This window comes from Emydura macquarii, unplaced genomic scaffold, assembly GCF_026122565.2.
Source record: "Emydura macquarii macquarii isolate MOO-44397 ecotype Brisbane River unplaced genomic scaffold, CSIRO-AGI_Emac_v2 contig_63, whole genome shotgun sequence".
NCBI lineage: Eukaryota > Metazoa > Chordata > Testudines > Chelidae > Emydura > Emydura macquarii.
In genome coordinates, this window is record NW_027130200.1 from 9162 (window position 1) to 23307 (window position 14146).

A 14146-nucleotide genomic window follows, 5' to 3' on the forward strand; every position below is an offset into this window, starting at 1 on the left:
GGACACGCGTGTCACGGAGACCGAGAGACCCCAGCCCGGATCGAGGCCGCTGTGCCCGGCGCTGCACAGACCCGGCCGGGCGAGTGTGTCCCTGCGAGCTGCCCCCGGTGCCGACACAGCCGGGCTGAGTGTGCCGAGCTGCCGGCCGGACCCGGCGTGTTTTGTGCTAGTGCCGGTGCCAGGCGCAGCCGTAACCGAGGGGCCCCCCCGAGGTATCCCGGTGCCAGGTCGCTCCCAGCGGGGCGGGGGAGGGATCCCAGCCCGAGGGCGGCCGGCTCGGAGTTAGCCCGGCCCCGGGGGCGGGGATCGGAGCTGTCTAGTCCCCGCCCCGCCCGCCCCCTGGCTCAGAGCCGGCCGCTGGCACAGCCGCTCCCGAGAGAACCCAGGCGTCCGGCCGGCCCCGCGCCGGTCTTTGTGCAAGGCACCGCATAGCGACCCCCGGGCGGGGAAGGGCCATGGGGCGCCTGCCCGGGAGCTGGGACCCCCCCGCGTGGGGCGGCCCCTGGGTGGGGCTGCTGCTGGCAGGTGAGAGCCGGGCGGGGCGGGGGGCCCGGCAGCTGTGGGGCAGAGGGTGGGGTCACCCCTCGGGGGTGTTAGCCCCAGGGTGGGTCCCCTGCACCGCTCAATGAGCCTGCCCCGCCCCCAGGGGTGCCCCGTCCGCCTGGCCCCCATCTCCACGGAGCCATCGGCAGCCCCTCCCCCCTCCCGCCCCGCCCCGCGACTGGGCAGCGACAGGCAGAGCTGGGCCCCGAGACCCGCACCCGGCACGGACGCGCCCAGACCCGCTGCACGCACCTGCTGGGCTCCCTTGGAGGACGATGCTGTCGCCATCGCGGCGTCGCTGCCTCCGTGTCCCTGGCGCAGACCCAGCCTGGGGGTCCCGTTCCCAGGGGCCGGGCAGGTCCCCCCAGTCGGTGCCGAGCTCTGGAAGGCCGGGCCTGGACCTTCCCTGGCAGGGCGGTCGCCGGTCATGTCCCCCCAGACCCACTGACCCCCCAGGCTCCGGCCTCTGCTTCCCCCGCCGCCTCCGTCCTGAGCTCCTGCCTCCAGCCGGCGCCGGCCCAGACCATCCTCATCACCCCGCAGAGCCCCGCGGTGGGCGGGGACGTCAGCCTGGCCCCGCAGCCGCCTGCACAGAACGTGTTGCTCTGCAAGTGGTTCCGATCCGCGAGCACTGATGAGAACAGACGGATTTTCACTTACAACCCAACCACCCCCGCACAGAGCAACGGCCCGGCCCACACGGGGCGGGAGACAGCGGGGCCCGGCTGTGCCCTGAACATCGCGGGGTTAACGCTCAGCGACACCGGGAACTACACGGTGCAGGTGGAGCTGAACAATGGTTCTTCCCCCCTCATCACAGTGGGTCTGCGCGTCTACGGTAAGTGTCACCGCCGGGAGCTGCGCTGACCCTGGGCCAGGCCCCCCCCCCCCCCCCCACCCTATCTCTGCCTCAGCGATGGGGCTCTGGGCGTCTCCCCTGGCGCTGGGGGAGGGAAACGTCTGGTGTTGGGGGGCAGTGGGGGGAGGGTTGCTCAGGGCAGTGGAGAAGGGTCCATGCTGGGGGTGGGGGTGGGGAGGGGGCCAGGGGGGGTGTCTGAGCAGGAGTTGAACCACAGCCCCTCCCCCCCCGTGTGCAGTCCGTGCGTTTGTGACAGTTGCTCGGGGATGCTGGGATATTGGGAGGGGGGGGCAGATTCACCCCTTCTCCCTCTCTGGGACGCTCCCCCAGCCCCATCCGTGCGTCCAAACCTGGAGTCAGGATCGGGACCACCGAGGCTGAGATCAAGGTTCTATATTCGGCTGCGGGGTCCCCCTCTCCCCACAGAATCTGGGCCCCCCAGGTCTCTATCAGCCGCTGTCCCCTCGGGGGGGGGGCAGTTTCTCTCTAGCACAGCCTGCCCCACCCCACCCCAGTGCCCATCTTGCAGAGCGATCGGTGCAAAGACCCTCGCATGCCCTAGTGCTCCCCAGTGGGGTGCGGTTGGGATCAGGAGATGGACGGGGGCTGTGGGGCAGTGATCTGGGGGCAGCCCCCCCAGTGCCCCATGGAGCCGGTGCCCATCGCTGGTGGGAAGCCAGGGGCTGGGATCAGTTTGTGTCTCGATTTCCAGGGGCGCGCGGGGCTGTTTGTATTTTCTCCCCCCCGGTAACTGGTGGCAGAGGGAGCCCTGCTGCTGGGGCTGACGGGGACCCTGGGAGCTCTGGGGGGGCCAGGCTGCCCCATCCCTGACTCAGCCCATGGGGCCCGGGCCCGGGGCAGTGGCCGCAGAAGGAAGTTGAGTCTCTGCACCCGGCCCAGCTGCCTTTGGGGGGGCAAAGGGGGTGAAAGCTCTCGCATGTCCCTGTGCAGATCCTGAGATGGTGCGAGGGTGGCTGGACTCCTCGTGCCGGCTGCCGGAGGGGGGAGGGCCCTGCCCCCACTAGCCCCCCCGTGTGCCCACAGAGGAGCTGGCGCTGCCCGAGGTGGGGTGCACAGCCCCTGCCCGGGGGAGGTCATTGACCCCGTAGCTCTCGTCCGCGTGACCCCGGCACCGGCGCCCTCCGCTGGCTGAGGCCGGGCAGCCCCTTGGCTGGGCGAGTGCCTGGCGCTGAGCCGGGATAACCGCCCCCTCCCCCGGCCAGCGTCGCCCGCAGTGACACCGGGCCTGGTCGTGCGACGCCTCCAGCCGGGTCAGCACCAGCACCAGCCGCCTCGCCTTCCTGCACCTGCTCTGTGAGCATCCCCGGCTGCGCCTCCGCCTCCCGGCTCCCTGCTCTGTCAGCCCCTCACCGGGGCCTCTGGGCTCCAGCCTCCTCCGGCCGGGTCTGCTTTCTTCTGTGTGACCCCGGCCATCTCTCCGCACCGCCTGCCTGGGGGGAACCGCTCTGCGTCCTCTGCCCCTCGACTGCCCCCTTCTTATCTCTGCCCATCCATCGCCCCTGGGCCCCTGCCTGGCTGGGAACCTGCCGAGAAACTGGGGCTTCATCTTCTTGTGCTGTGGGAGCCCGGACTCCTGGGTTCAATTCCCAGCTCTGCCGCTGGCTCCCTGGGTGCCCTGGGCCAGTCCCTGCCCCTCTCCTAGCCCGGTTCTTGGGGTAACGTGGAGACTGATCCTGCCTTCAGCTGTTTGCACTGGGAGCTGTTCTGGGCAGGGACCATCTCAGCGTGTCTGTGCAGCGCCTGGCGCGACGGGCCCGGCTCTGGTCGGGGTCTGTACCGTGCAATGGGCCAAATCCACCCTGGCGTAGGGCAGCTTGACCCCTGGGTCTAGCATCTGCCCCAGGGCGGTTCCCAGGCCATGTAGCCCAGCCGGGCACCCAACCCACGGGCATCTGGCTGGAGCTGACAGCCCCTTCCTGCCCCCAGATCCCGCAGCCCGACCCCTGGGCTGGGGTTGGGAGGCTGCGAACAACTGTTCTCCTCAGAGCGGCTGGCCCGATGCCGGGAGGGGCCCTGACGGGCAGAGTCTGGGCTGGGATCCCCGGGGGTGGGTGATGGGAAGAGCTGGGGGATCTTCCTGTAGGGGGGGTCCTTGCCCAGCAGCAGAGACGCACCAGCTGCGCAGGGTATTTGCCCCCCTTCCCCTTCCTCTCCCATTCACCTTGTGGGGGTGGGTGGGTTCCTGGTGGCACCGGGGGACGGGTGGCTGCCGAGTTCCCCTGCTCCCAGCTGGCATTTCCCGCCATAGCATCATCCTGGGGTGGGGGGCAGCTGGGTCCGTGGTGCCTGGCTAGACCCACCCTGGGGCCAGGCTGCGACAGGGAGAGGCCCCCAGTCAGACACCCTATGGGGGGTGGCACTGCCAGCCCACAGCGTCTCTAAGCCCCCCTCAGATCAGCCCAGGGAACCCTCTCCTCCATGTCCCGTGCCCCCCACCCCGGTACCCGGGAGCTGTGAGCCCCTCCCTCTGTGAGCCCCGGTATCGCCTCCCCAGCGGGCCCAGGCCCGGGAAACTCTGGAGATTTGGTCTCCCCGTTGATAGGAAAGTCCCTGGAGAAGCAGGCGAGGGGTTAATGGGTAACTTCCTGGGGGAAGCAGGAGCTCAGGGCAGCTGCTGCCTCCTGGGCGGAGAATCTCTGCCCCGGCAGTGCCCCTGGTGGTTCGAGGGCCTGGAGAGCCGGGCAGGGCAGCGGGTGGCTTATAACCCCTAGAACAGCTCCTGCGGCCGCTCTTTGCACCCTGCGTGTGCCTGTTCCCCTGAGCCCGTCTGCTAATCACCCCTCCCCGCACACGCCATTTGCCAGGAACCTGCGGACAAAGCGGATCTGGTTTGGAGGTAACAGGCAGGCTGTGACCGGTCAGTAAATCATTAACAGACTTTGCGTTTGAGCCGGCAGGGGCCATTCCACCGTCTAGTCTGGCTTCCTGCACAGGCCAGGCCAGAGACTCCCCAGTTACCCCGGGGCCAACCCCGGAACTTGCACTGGGGGAAGCATCTTCCAGAGAGGCCCCAGCCTGGATCCGTGCTGGAGAGTCCAGCCCAGCCCTCGGGAGCTCAGCCCAGTGGCCAGTGGCCCTCGCTGGGACCAGTCTGGGCCTTTCCCAGCTGGGCCGTGTCTGCCTTCGACGTCCAGCCGTCCCGTGTCCGGCCTTTGTGCGCTAGACGGGAGCTCTCCCGCGCCTGGTGCGTTCTCCGCACGCAGGTGCTGCTGCGCTGTTCTCAGCCGCCCCCGGCTCTGACACACCGCACACATCCAGCTCTGCCGGTCGCTCCAGCAAGGCATTTCCTGCAGCCCTTCTGTGGCCCTTCTCTGCCCCCGGATTTAATGCCCAGGAATCAGTCGTCACAGAGAGTCCCACAGCTCAGCCGGGGGCTTCTCAGCACCTGCCCCAGCTTCTAGCGACGGGCCTGGAACATCCTCACACCCGCTGCTGTGTCTGATCCGCCCTTGAGCAGCTCCCGGCTCAGCCTGGCTCAGCCATTGCCCCCGGATCTTCCTGCAGAGCGGAGCTGGGCTGTGCACACCAGTCCCTTTCCGGCTGGGTCCTGCAGGAGGCCGGGTCCCCGCACCCCAGGGCAGCCCTGTCCTCTGACGCCAGCTCTGGCTATTTGGTGCCGGATGCGTGGGGCTCTCCCTGCCCTGTCGAGGTGCGTGACCGGCTCGTGTTTGCTCCACACGGGCCTGACCCCCGTGATCAGCCCGGCCCAGCAGCTCTACGCTGCCGGCTCTGACCTGAGCCTGTCCCGTGTCACGGACGCTGACCGGGCCACGCGGGGCGCATGGTGTCACGGTGGGATGCAGACCCAGGCAGAGGGGTCGTCGTCCGCGCTTCTGCTCCTCCGTCCCTGTGACCCACTCGGGCGCGTAGACCTGCAGAGCCCACAACGGCTCACGCACGGCTACCGCGGCACCAGCCTGGAGAGCCTGGGGCTGGGTGAGCAGCCGGGCACCGCACCCCATGCCCGCCTCTGTCTTGGCACGTGCAGCACCGTGGCTCCGTCAGTCTGTCCAGCTGGTGCCCCAGCTGCCCCGCGTCTGTCCTGTCTCCAGCCGGGCTCCTGCCTGCCTGGGATGTCCCCTGTCAGCCCTGCCCCGACCCAAGGCTCAGCGTCGTTCCTCCCCCCGGGTGCCCCTGTCCATGCAGCCAGGGCTCTGGGGCTGGGCTGGACTCTCCGCTCAGGCTCTGTTCTCCGGGGGACGCTCCCGTCTGTCTCCAGTCTGGACCCAGCGCTGCTCTGCCGCTTGCCACTCCGGTACCTGCCCCCCACTCCTTGCTGCCCTCTGCAGCCGGGTCTGGGGCTCCAGCCCTGGATTTGTTGCTGCGTCTTTGGCCCTGTCTCTCTTTAAGCTGGATCCAAGGCTGGGCTGGTGCCTGGTGAGGAATGACCCTGTCGCTCTGCATGGCAGAGGCTGCGTGTGACCTGTCCATGCCCAGGGCAGCCAACTGAAAATGCCAAGGTCAGGGCAGGCTGCAAACGGAGAGCAGATTCTCCCAGCACTGGTAGGTTGGCACTGAAGCCAGACTTCCCAACCAGCCACAAACTGCACTTTTGAATCCCCACAGAAGCCAGTCCACAAATACACACAGCCCCTTTACTGCATTCCAGTTCCTCTGGCTCCCAGTCAGCCACTAGGTCCAGTCAAGAGACCAGTTATTTAACTCTCTGCTCTTTACTACAAAGGTTCTTCTGACCGCAAGGGTCAGCCACAGCACCAGAGCAATGTAAGTTTGGATCTTACCCAAAATCCCACGCTGGCAGCCAATCCTCTAGTAACTAAACTAAAGGTTTATTGTAAAAAGAAAGAAACAAACCCTGAGAGAAATGTTAAAGGGTTAAAGCAAATCACAGATATACAAATGATTGAAAGTCCAGATACATCAGGATTCTAGAAGAATTGTGGAGTTGCAGCTTGTACAGTTCCTCTGGTTCACACCCAGTACCTGGATGGGCCTCAGTCCTTCGGTTCGGCTGCAAGTGAATTGATGCAAAGGCAGGTATATGTCAGTGACTGGACAGGAACAAAGGCAGAATGGTTTCCCAGGCCTTATATACCCTCTGGCCCTGCCCATGCTGCCTTGTGGAATGTTACAAGAACTAAAATGGAGTCCAGAGCCACATGGGCCAATCCTGGTAACTCTTCTGGTTTGCCTTTAGTTTCTTCCTGGGCCCCTTGCCTCTGTGAGTGTCTTAATGGGCCATTAAGCAGGCTATTGTTCTGCATCCGTCCTGTCTGGAGTGTGTCTTACACAGCATAGTTTGAAACACAGGTACATCAAATATGTCCATAACGTCCATTACAGACATAACACATGAACATAATTATCATCATCTGACCCAGCACATCACAGCCTTCCTAACAGTACCTGGCATGGCACATCTCACATGAATTATTATGATTTTGACATATTGATATCAAACAATATAACAAATGGCTCCCCCCACATCTACCCAGCATGACACCCCCAACGTGAGAAAGGAGTAATCAGAGCTCTTGAATACACCTCAGGGGCCCCCTTATCCAGACAGCGTGACACTGCGCCTTGGCACCCAGCACCCGTCTGCCACCCGCTGGCTATGGGCGTCTCTGTCCTGCCCCCTTCGCCCCTCAGCCCACGTCTGGAGCCAACACCCCCGTCACTCGCTGCGCCGATATCACGCCCCCCACGCAGGTTGTGCCCAGCTCTGCTTGGCTCTGCCCAGCCTCTGCTCCACCCTTCTGGGCAGTCCTGGCTTCACCCTCCCTGCACCAGCCATTCCCATCAGCGCGTCCTGCCCTCCCCGCCTGCGCCCAGCACCTGCTCACTCATGGCCCGTCCTGAATCCCCTCGGCTCCCTGTCTGTGCCCAGCACTGAGATAGGACATCAGCCTGGCGCCCGCCTCTCCCCTTCCCTGTCCCCTCAGCGCAGCCCATGCTCCCTGCTCTCTGCCTGGCTCTGCCCCACGGCCTGTCCACGGCCTGGGTTCACCACACGGCCCCTGTGTCCATGGGACGCTCCCCCTGCCCAATGGGGACCAGGCTGGCACTCCCGGGGCAGGAGTGAGTTATATGTGCCCCTTGGCCGCCCCCCGCCCCTTGGATAACTGCCCACCCTTTCTGTCCCGCAGGGGGGGTGTCTGGGGTCACCATCACCCCCCACCTCGATCCCCATCGAGCCCCAAGCCATGACCCAGAGCTGTGAGGCACCAACACCATCGATTGTCAGGACATCACCATCCCGCTGGCCGTGCACTGGGCGAGCCCGGGGGTGGCCCAGGGTCCTTCCCAACTTCCCGGGGTTGCTCTGGCCAGTGGATCAGAGATCGGAGGGACCAGGGGCCAGGAGATGGAGCATCTGTGAGATGCAGACAGACAGATGTGGGGCTCGGTTCTGTGGGAGCAGAGGGCTTTGACCCCGCACCCAACGCGGAACGAGACCCTGGGAGCTGCAGCGAGGCAGAGCCAGCCTGGGGGTACGGGGCCATGTCTCTGCAGGGCGGGGGGTCCCCAGGGAGCAGCTGGGGGTAGGGGAATCTCCATCACTCAGGGACTTTGGATCCAGATGTCTCCAAACCACCCTCTCCACCCCAATCCCCCCCTCTCTGGGCTGGAGGAAGTGGGGGATCCACCCAGGGCTACCCCGCGGCTCAGACTGGCCCATGCCCGGGATGTCCAGCAGCTGCTGGATCGAGGTCCCTTGGCTCTGAGTTCTCTGCAGACAGAAAAGCCCCTCCCCCAGCTGAGACTCCCCTGGGTTTGCTGCGGGGGGGCCCGACACCCCCATGATCACGCCCAGCCCGAAGGTTTACGCTGAGGCTCCAGCCGCCGGCTGTCCTGCCCACATGACGCCAGCCCGGCTGCACTGTCCATCTGGCTTTTCAGTGAGGCCGTGCTGCCTCCGGCTCCGAGCTCCTGGTCTCCAATCTCTGTGTGCGCCAGTCTGGGACTGACAAACGTTCAGCCGTCACCCTCTGCCCCCAGCATGAGAAATGCCAGCCTGGAGATCGAGGAGCTGGGTGAGTAGCTGGGCACCGCACCCCACGCCCGCCTCTGTCTTGGGCACACAGAGTGCCAGAGGCTCTGTCGCTGTCTGTCCAGCCAGCACCCTGGTCTGTCCTGTCTGCAGCCGGGCTCCCTGTCTGCGTGGGACATCCCCTTTCACCTGTCACTCTGTGTCCTGGGCTCTCCCTGTCTCTGCATCTAGGTCTGGGGTCTTCAGGTCTGCTCTGGATTCACCCCTCGGGCTCTGTTCCCCAGGGAATGATCTCATCTGTCTTGAATCTGGATTAGACGCTGCCTCCGCTGATCCCCACCCTGCCCGGGGCAGTCTGCCCTGCTACTTCACTGTCTGCAGCCACATCCCTCCGCGCTCGGGGCCAGCTTCCTGATCATCTCCTGTCACTCACTGACCGACCCAGCGGCTCACAGACCTGGGAACCGGATCCAAACGAGCAGGAGATTGGCATTTAAATCAGCCTTTAAATCCAGCCCCTGGTCGGGGCCGTAGCTTCACTGTCTGGACCCAGGGTCTTGGGCTGCGATTTCCACCTTTTCACCCCAGTCACGTGGGCCAGAAACTTGTTCTTTGTTCAATGCAAGTGAAGATTCTCCTGAAACTCACAGGACTCCAGGAGCAGATGATTTAAAAGAGGTCACCCAGCATGGTAGGAGTGCGACGACGCCTCCCATCTTTGACCCCATTGATCCATGTCTGCGATGGTCTGTGGTGTAAATGGCCAAAGGCCCCTTCCCACAATCCTGCAGGATGGTGGCCCTGATCCCAGGCAGATGGAGGGGCAGGACATCGGTAACGCTCTCTCTGTTCCCTGCACAGAAATACTGCCCAGCCCACGGTGACACCCCACCAAATACTGGTACCTGAGAACGGGACCTTCACCCGCACGTGTAGCAGCTCCCCCAGCGCCGACACCTGCTCTGGCTCTGGGACGGGTCAGAACTTGTGTCCAGTGACTGGAGCTGTCCCCCGGGAACCGGCCCTCACGGTGCTGGGTGTCAGCCGGGGTGATGTTGGTGCCTACCAGTGCGAGGTCAGGAACCTCGTCAGCACCGAGCGCAGCAAGCCCAGCACCGTGTGAGTCCCCCGGCCATACTGCCAGTATGGCCCAGCCGCGAAGATGCAGCCACGTCTAGGGTGGGGCATGGCAGCTGATTTACCCTTGCTGGCACCTTCTCTACCCCTAATCCCATCCCTCTCTGTGTGGATGGGCCTGACTCCGCCAGCACAGACCCTCCAGGACCCATCGCCCTGCCCCTCGGGTCCCCTCTGACCCTGACATGTGTCACCGACTCTGTCCCAGCCCCGGGAGCAGCTGGACCTTTAACCCCACAGCCTGGGACCAGCTGGGCACATGTGAGTGCCAGGCTCACACCCTGTCACCAGGATCACTGCTAGTGCGAAGACTGAGGAGCTGGGTGAGCAGCCGGGCACACGCCCCACGCCTGCCCCATCTCAGGCACTTGTTACTGGGGCTCCGTCTCTGTGTGTCCGGCCGGCGCCCAGGCCGCTCTGGATTTCTCCTGTCTGCAGCCGGGCTCCCTGTCTGCGTGACACTCCCTGTCACCCGTCACTCTGTGCACCCAGCCCGCGGTTCGCCGCCATTCCTGCCCCCTGGGCTCTCCCCGTCTCTGCAACCAGGGGCTTTGGGATCTGTTCTGGATTCACCCCTCAGGCTCTGTTCTCCAGGGGACGCCCCCACCTGTCTGCAGCCCGGCTCAGACACCGGCTGTCCCCTGCCACTGCCTGCACCAATTCCACTCCCCGTGCCAGGGGCTCTGCTATTTCACTGTCTGCACCACATCCCTCCGCGCTCGGGGCCTGCCCAGCTTCCTGACTGTCTCCTGTCACTCACTGACCCACCCAGCAGCAGCACAGCCCCAGACCTCGGAACCGGACCAACCCAGCATCAGATCTGCTGTAAATCACACGAGTCACACCGAGCTCCTGGCCGGGCCGTGCCTTCGCTGTCTGGACCCAGCGTCTTGGCTGGATGCAATTTCCCCCGTTTCCCCCATGTCAGCATCCTCCATTCCCAGGCCAGGTGCTCTGTGCTCCCTGTTCCCCGGCCAGGATCCCGCACTGCATTGCTCATGTCAGCTGTCAGCTCCGTCGGGTCGGGGGGGCAAGGACCCAGCACAGGGCCGTGCCCACGGGGCAATGCCGGCGGCACCAAGCGCCTTGTGGGGTCGTGACCCTCCTGTCAGGCCTGAACCATCATGGGCTCGGCTTGAGAATCCTGCTGTGGGTGCAGAGCCGGCGCCTCGTCTCCCTTCGAACCACAGCCGAGAGTGTCCCGAACATCACGGGACTCCGGGAGCCAGAGTCTCGGGGAAGCGCCAATAATTGTGACTAGACGCCACGGAGAGAGACCCTCTGCCGGAGCCCGGAGGACGACACCCGACTCCACAGCTCTGAGGTGCAAAGGGCGAAGGACCCTTCCCACAGCACCGCAGGAGACTGGCCTGGGATCTTCCCACAATGCCGTGGGACGGCAACGCTGGGACCCTTCCCACAATCCCACAAGGGGGCGACACTGGGACTCTTCTCCCAGCCCGGACGGATGGACGGAGGGGCAGGACACACGGTAACGCTCTCTGTTCCCTGCACAGAAATGCTGCCCCAGCCCACGGTGATGCCCAACCAAACCCAGGTGCTGGAGAACGGGACCTTCACCCTGACGTGTAACAGCTCCCCCGGCACCGACACCCTGCTCTGGCTCCGGGACGGGTCGGACCTCGCGACTGATCAGCGGCTGGAGCTGTCCCCCAACAACCGGACCCTCACGGTGCTGAACGTCAGCCGGGGCGACGCTGGCGCCTACCAGTGCGAGGTCAGGAACCCCGTCAGCACCAACCGCAGCGAGCCCAGCACCGTGACGGTGGCCTGTGAGTAACAGTAGCCCCGTCCCCTGGCCGTGCTGCCCCTGGCCCTGCTGGCATCACCCAGCCACAGAGATGCAGCCACCTCTGGTGTGGGGCGCGGGGGCTATTTACCTGGGGATCCCTCACTGGCGCCCTCCCTCCCCTGATGCCTTCCTTCTCTGTAGATGGGCCGGACTCTGCCAGGATAGACTCGCCGGGACCCATCACCCACCCCCTGGGGTCCCCTCTGACCCTGACGTGCGTCTCTGACTCTGTCCCGCCCTCGCGCTATCGCTGGTTTCACAACGGCACCGACGCTAACGAGACCCGGAGCAGCTGGACCTTTAACCCCACGAGCTGGGCTCAGCAGGGCACGTTCGCGGGCCAGGCCCACAACCCCGACACCAACCTCACTGCGCGGGCGTCTGTCGCCGTGCGGGTCGTAGGTGAGTCCCTGGGGCTGAACCCAGCGCGGCCTCCCTGTCCGGCACCAGAAAACACCCTGCCGGGGGGGCGGGTGGAGCTTGGGCTGGGTTGGGGAACGGGAGGGGGCCAGGCCGTGGGCTGCCAGTGACTCTCAGGGGACCCTTGGGCCATGGTGTGTCTCTGTACATGGTCCCTCCCTATCCTGCTCAGCCCTGCTCCTCCCTAGGGCCAGATGTGGGGAAGATGGACTGGTGCTCGGCTGGAATCTGTCTCCCCCAGGGCTGGGGGGTTCTGTTGTGGCTGTGGGGCAGTGGATCCGTCAATGCACCGTCCAGCCCCATCGCCTCCCGAATCCCCCCAACACCAGCCAGCGAGAGCTGAGACCCCCCCGCAACCAGCGCTGGACCAGTTCCTGACTTTCAGACCCTCCTGCCACCGTATTCGGGGTGCTGATGGGCCCAAACCTGCAGGCTCAGGGAGGGCTGCGGGGAGGGGCAGCTGGGGGTCCCACCACCTGGGCCCTCACCTTGGGAGCTGAGAGGGAGCAGCATTGGGAAATGGGGGTCTGGGCAGGGGGGGTTAGGGTTAGGGGATCATGGCTGGGCTGCCTGATCCAACCCCCCCTTCTTCCCTTCTGCTCCAGGTTCTCCAACTGCAGCCCCTGGAACATCTCTGTCAGCCGGGGCCATCGCTGGGATTGTCATCGGGTCACTGGCCGGGGCGGGGCTGGCCGGGGGCCTGGTCTATTTCCTCTGTGAGTAACAGATCCCTCCGGGAGAGCCAGGACTCCTGGGTTCCATGCTAGGCTCTGGGAGGGGACTGGGGATCTAGTGGTTAGAGCAGGGGGGCTGGGAGCCAGGACTCCTGGGTTCTCTGAGTAGGGGGAGGAGCTGGTGAGTTAGAGCAGTGGGGGCTGGGATCTGGGCCCCCAATTCCAGCATCTCTGATGATTTCCCCCCCAGGTTCTGGCCGCTGGAGCAAGACCCCCCAGGGCAGCGACACGACCCCCCCAGTGTACGAGAACCTGCCCCCTGCAGCGCAGGCGGGGCCAGCGGTGAGTGACAGGCACTTAGCTCCGCCCCTGCGACCCCAGCCTGGCGCCCCCTTCCCAGAGCTGGGCCGGGGCCCCTCACTCCCGACCCGCAGCCCCCGGCTAGCCCAGACCTGGGCTCCCCTCCCCATCCCCCAGCTCCGCTGGGCCCCTCACTCCCGACCCCAGCCCTCTCCTTTCCCACTCTCTGCTGGGGGCACCAACGTCCCAGTCTCCCAGGGCTGTGCTGGGGGGTCTCTCGGGCGCGTATTAATGACCCACCTGCTTCATTCTCTGCCCCAGGCCCAGCCCGGGAGCCTCCCTGACACCGACCCCACATACCAGGTAAGGGCCGATCTCGGGGGCTCACAACGCGGGGTGGGGGGGGCGGAGCTGCCCCCAGTACAGGCCCCGTGGCTGAGAATGGGGCTGGTTATCACATCCCGCAGTGGGGAGGGCAGAATCCCGTGGGAGGGCCCCCTCCCCCCCACGTGAAAGGCTGGGAGCCCCGAGGCTGGTGAAAACTTCTGGGGGTGCCCAGCTGCGGATGGGGCAGGGATGGGCCCGGGGGGGGGTTGTCAAGGCCTGGTGGGGGCTGTCCGGGCCTGGTGGAGGGGTAGGTCCCCCAGGGCGGGGGCGTCTCTGGCTCACACCTCCCCGTTTCCCCCAGACGCTGCAGCCCGGACAGCGGGACGTGTACGACCAGCTGAGGAGATGATGCCCCCCAGTGCCCTGGTGCATGCTGGGACGACCCCTGTATCTGGGGGGGGTCTCTGCTGGGGCGAAGGGTCAGACCCACCTGCCCTGTCACAGCCGCTTTGCCAAGTTCACTAAAAGCCCCTCCCCACCGATTGGCTCGGTGTTTCCGGGGTCTACAGGGGAGGGGGGTCGTGGTGTCTATTTGGGGCCCTTTGAGCCAAGGCTCCCTAGATCCAGCCCCCCAAATATCCAGCCCCCTTGTGCTGTTTGCAGTGGGGAGAGACACCGGGGGGTGTGGGCCGTGACCCCCCGAGGTCTCTCCCCAGGTGGCTCCTGGCTGAACCCAGAGCGGCTGCAGCGTGTGCGCAGGAGGCAGCGCAGCCGGGCCGTGTGCCCGACCTGGGGGCAGCGCAGCCGCGGGGCCTCGGGACGCAGGAGATGGGGCGAGCCGGGATCTCCTGCATTCAGAGCCACCCGGGCCGGGCGGGAGCAGCTCATTAGCCTGAGAACCGTGTCCCCCCGGCCCAGCCAGCCCCGAACTCAGAGCAAAGCGCAGCGGCCCCAGGAGCCCAGCCTGCCCCGGGCAGAGAACGGAGGGACCCAGGGGCACCAGTGCCCAGGCCCTGCGATGGCCGGGGGATGCGTAAATGACAGACACCAGATAACCCTGCCCGTGCCCCGCGCCCCATGCTGGAGGGAGGGAAAAT

The 14146-nt window shown here is 65.6% G+C and overlaps 1 pseudogene; it reads left to right on the forward strand.

Annotated features, from left to right (window-relative positions):
* Positions 1-391: 391 nt before the first annotated feature.
* On the forward strand, positions 392-13458 carry LOC137166686 (carcinoembryonic antigen-related cell adhesion molecule 8-like; annotated as a pseudogene).
* The last annotated feature ends 688 nt before the right edge of the window (positions 13459-14146 follow it).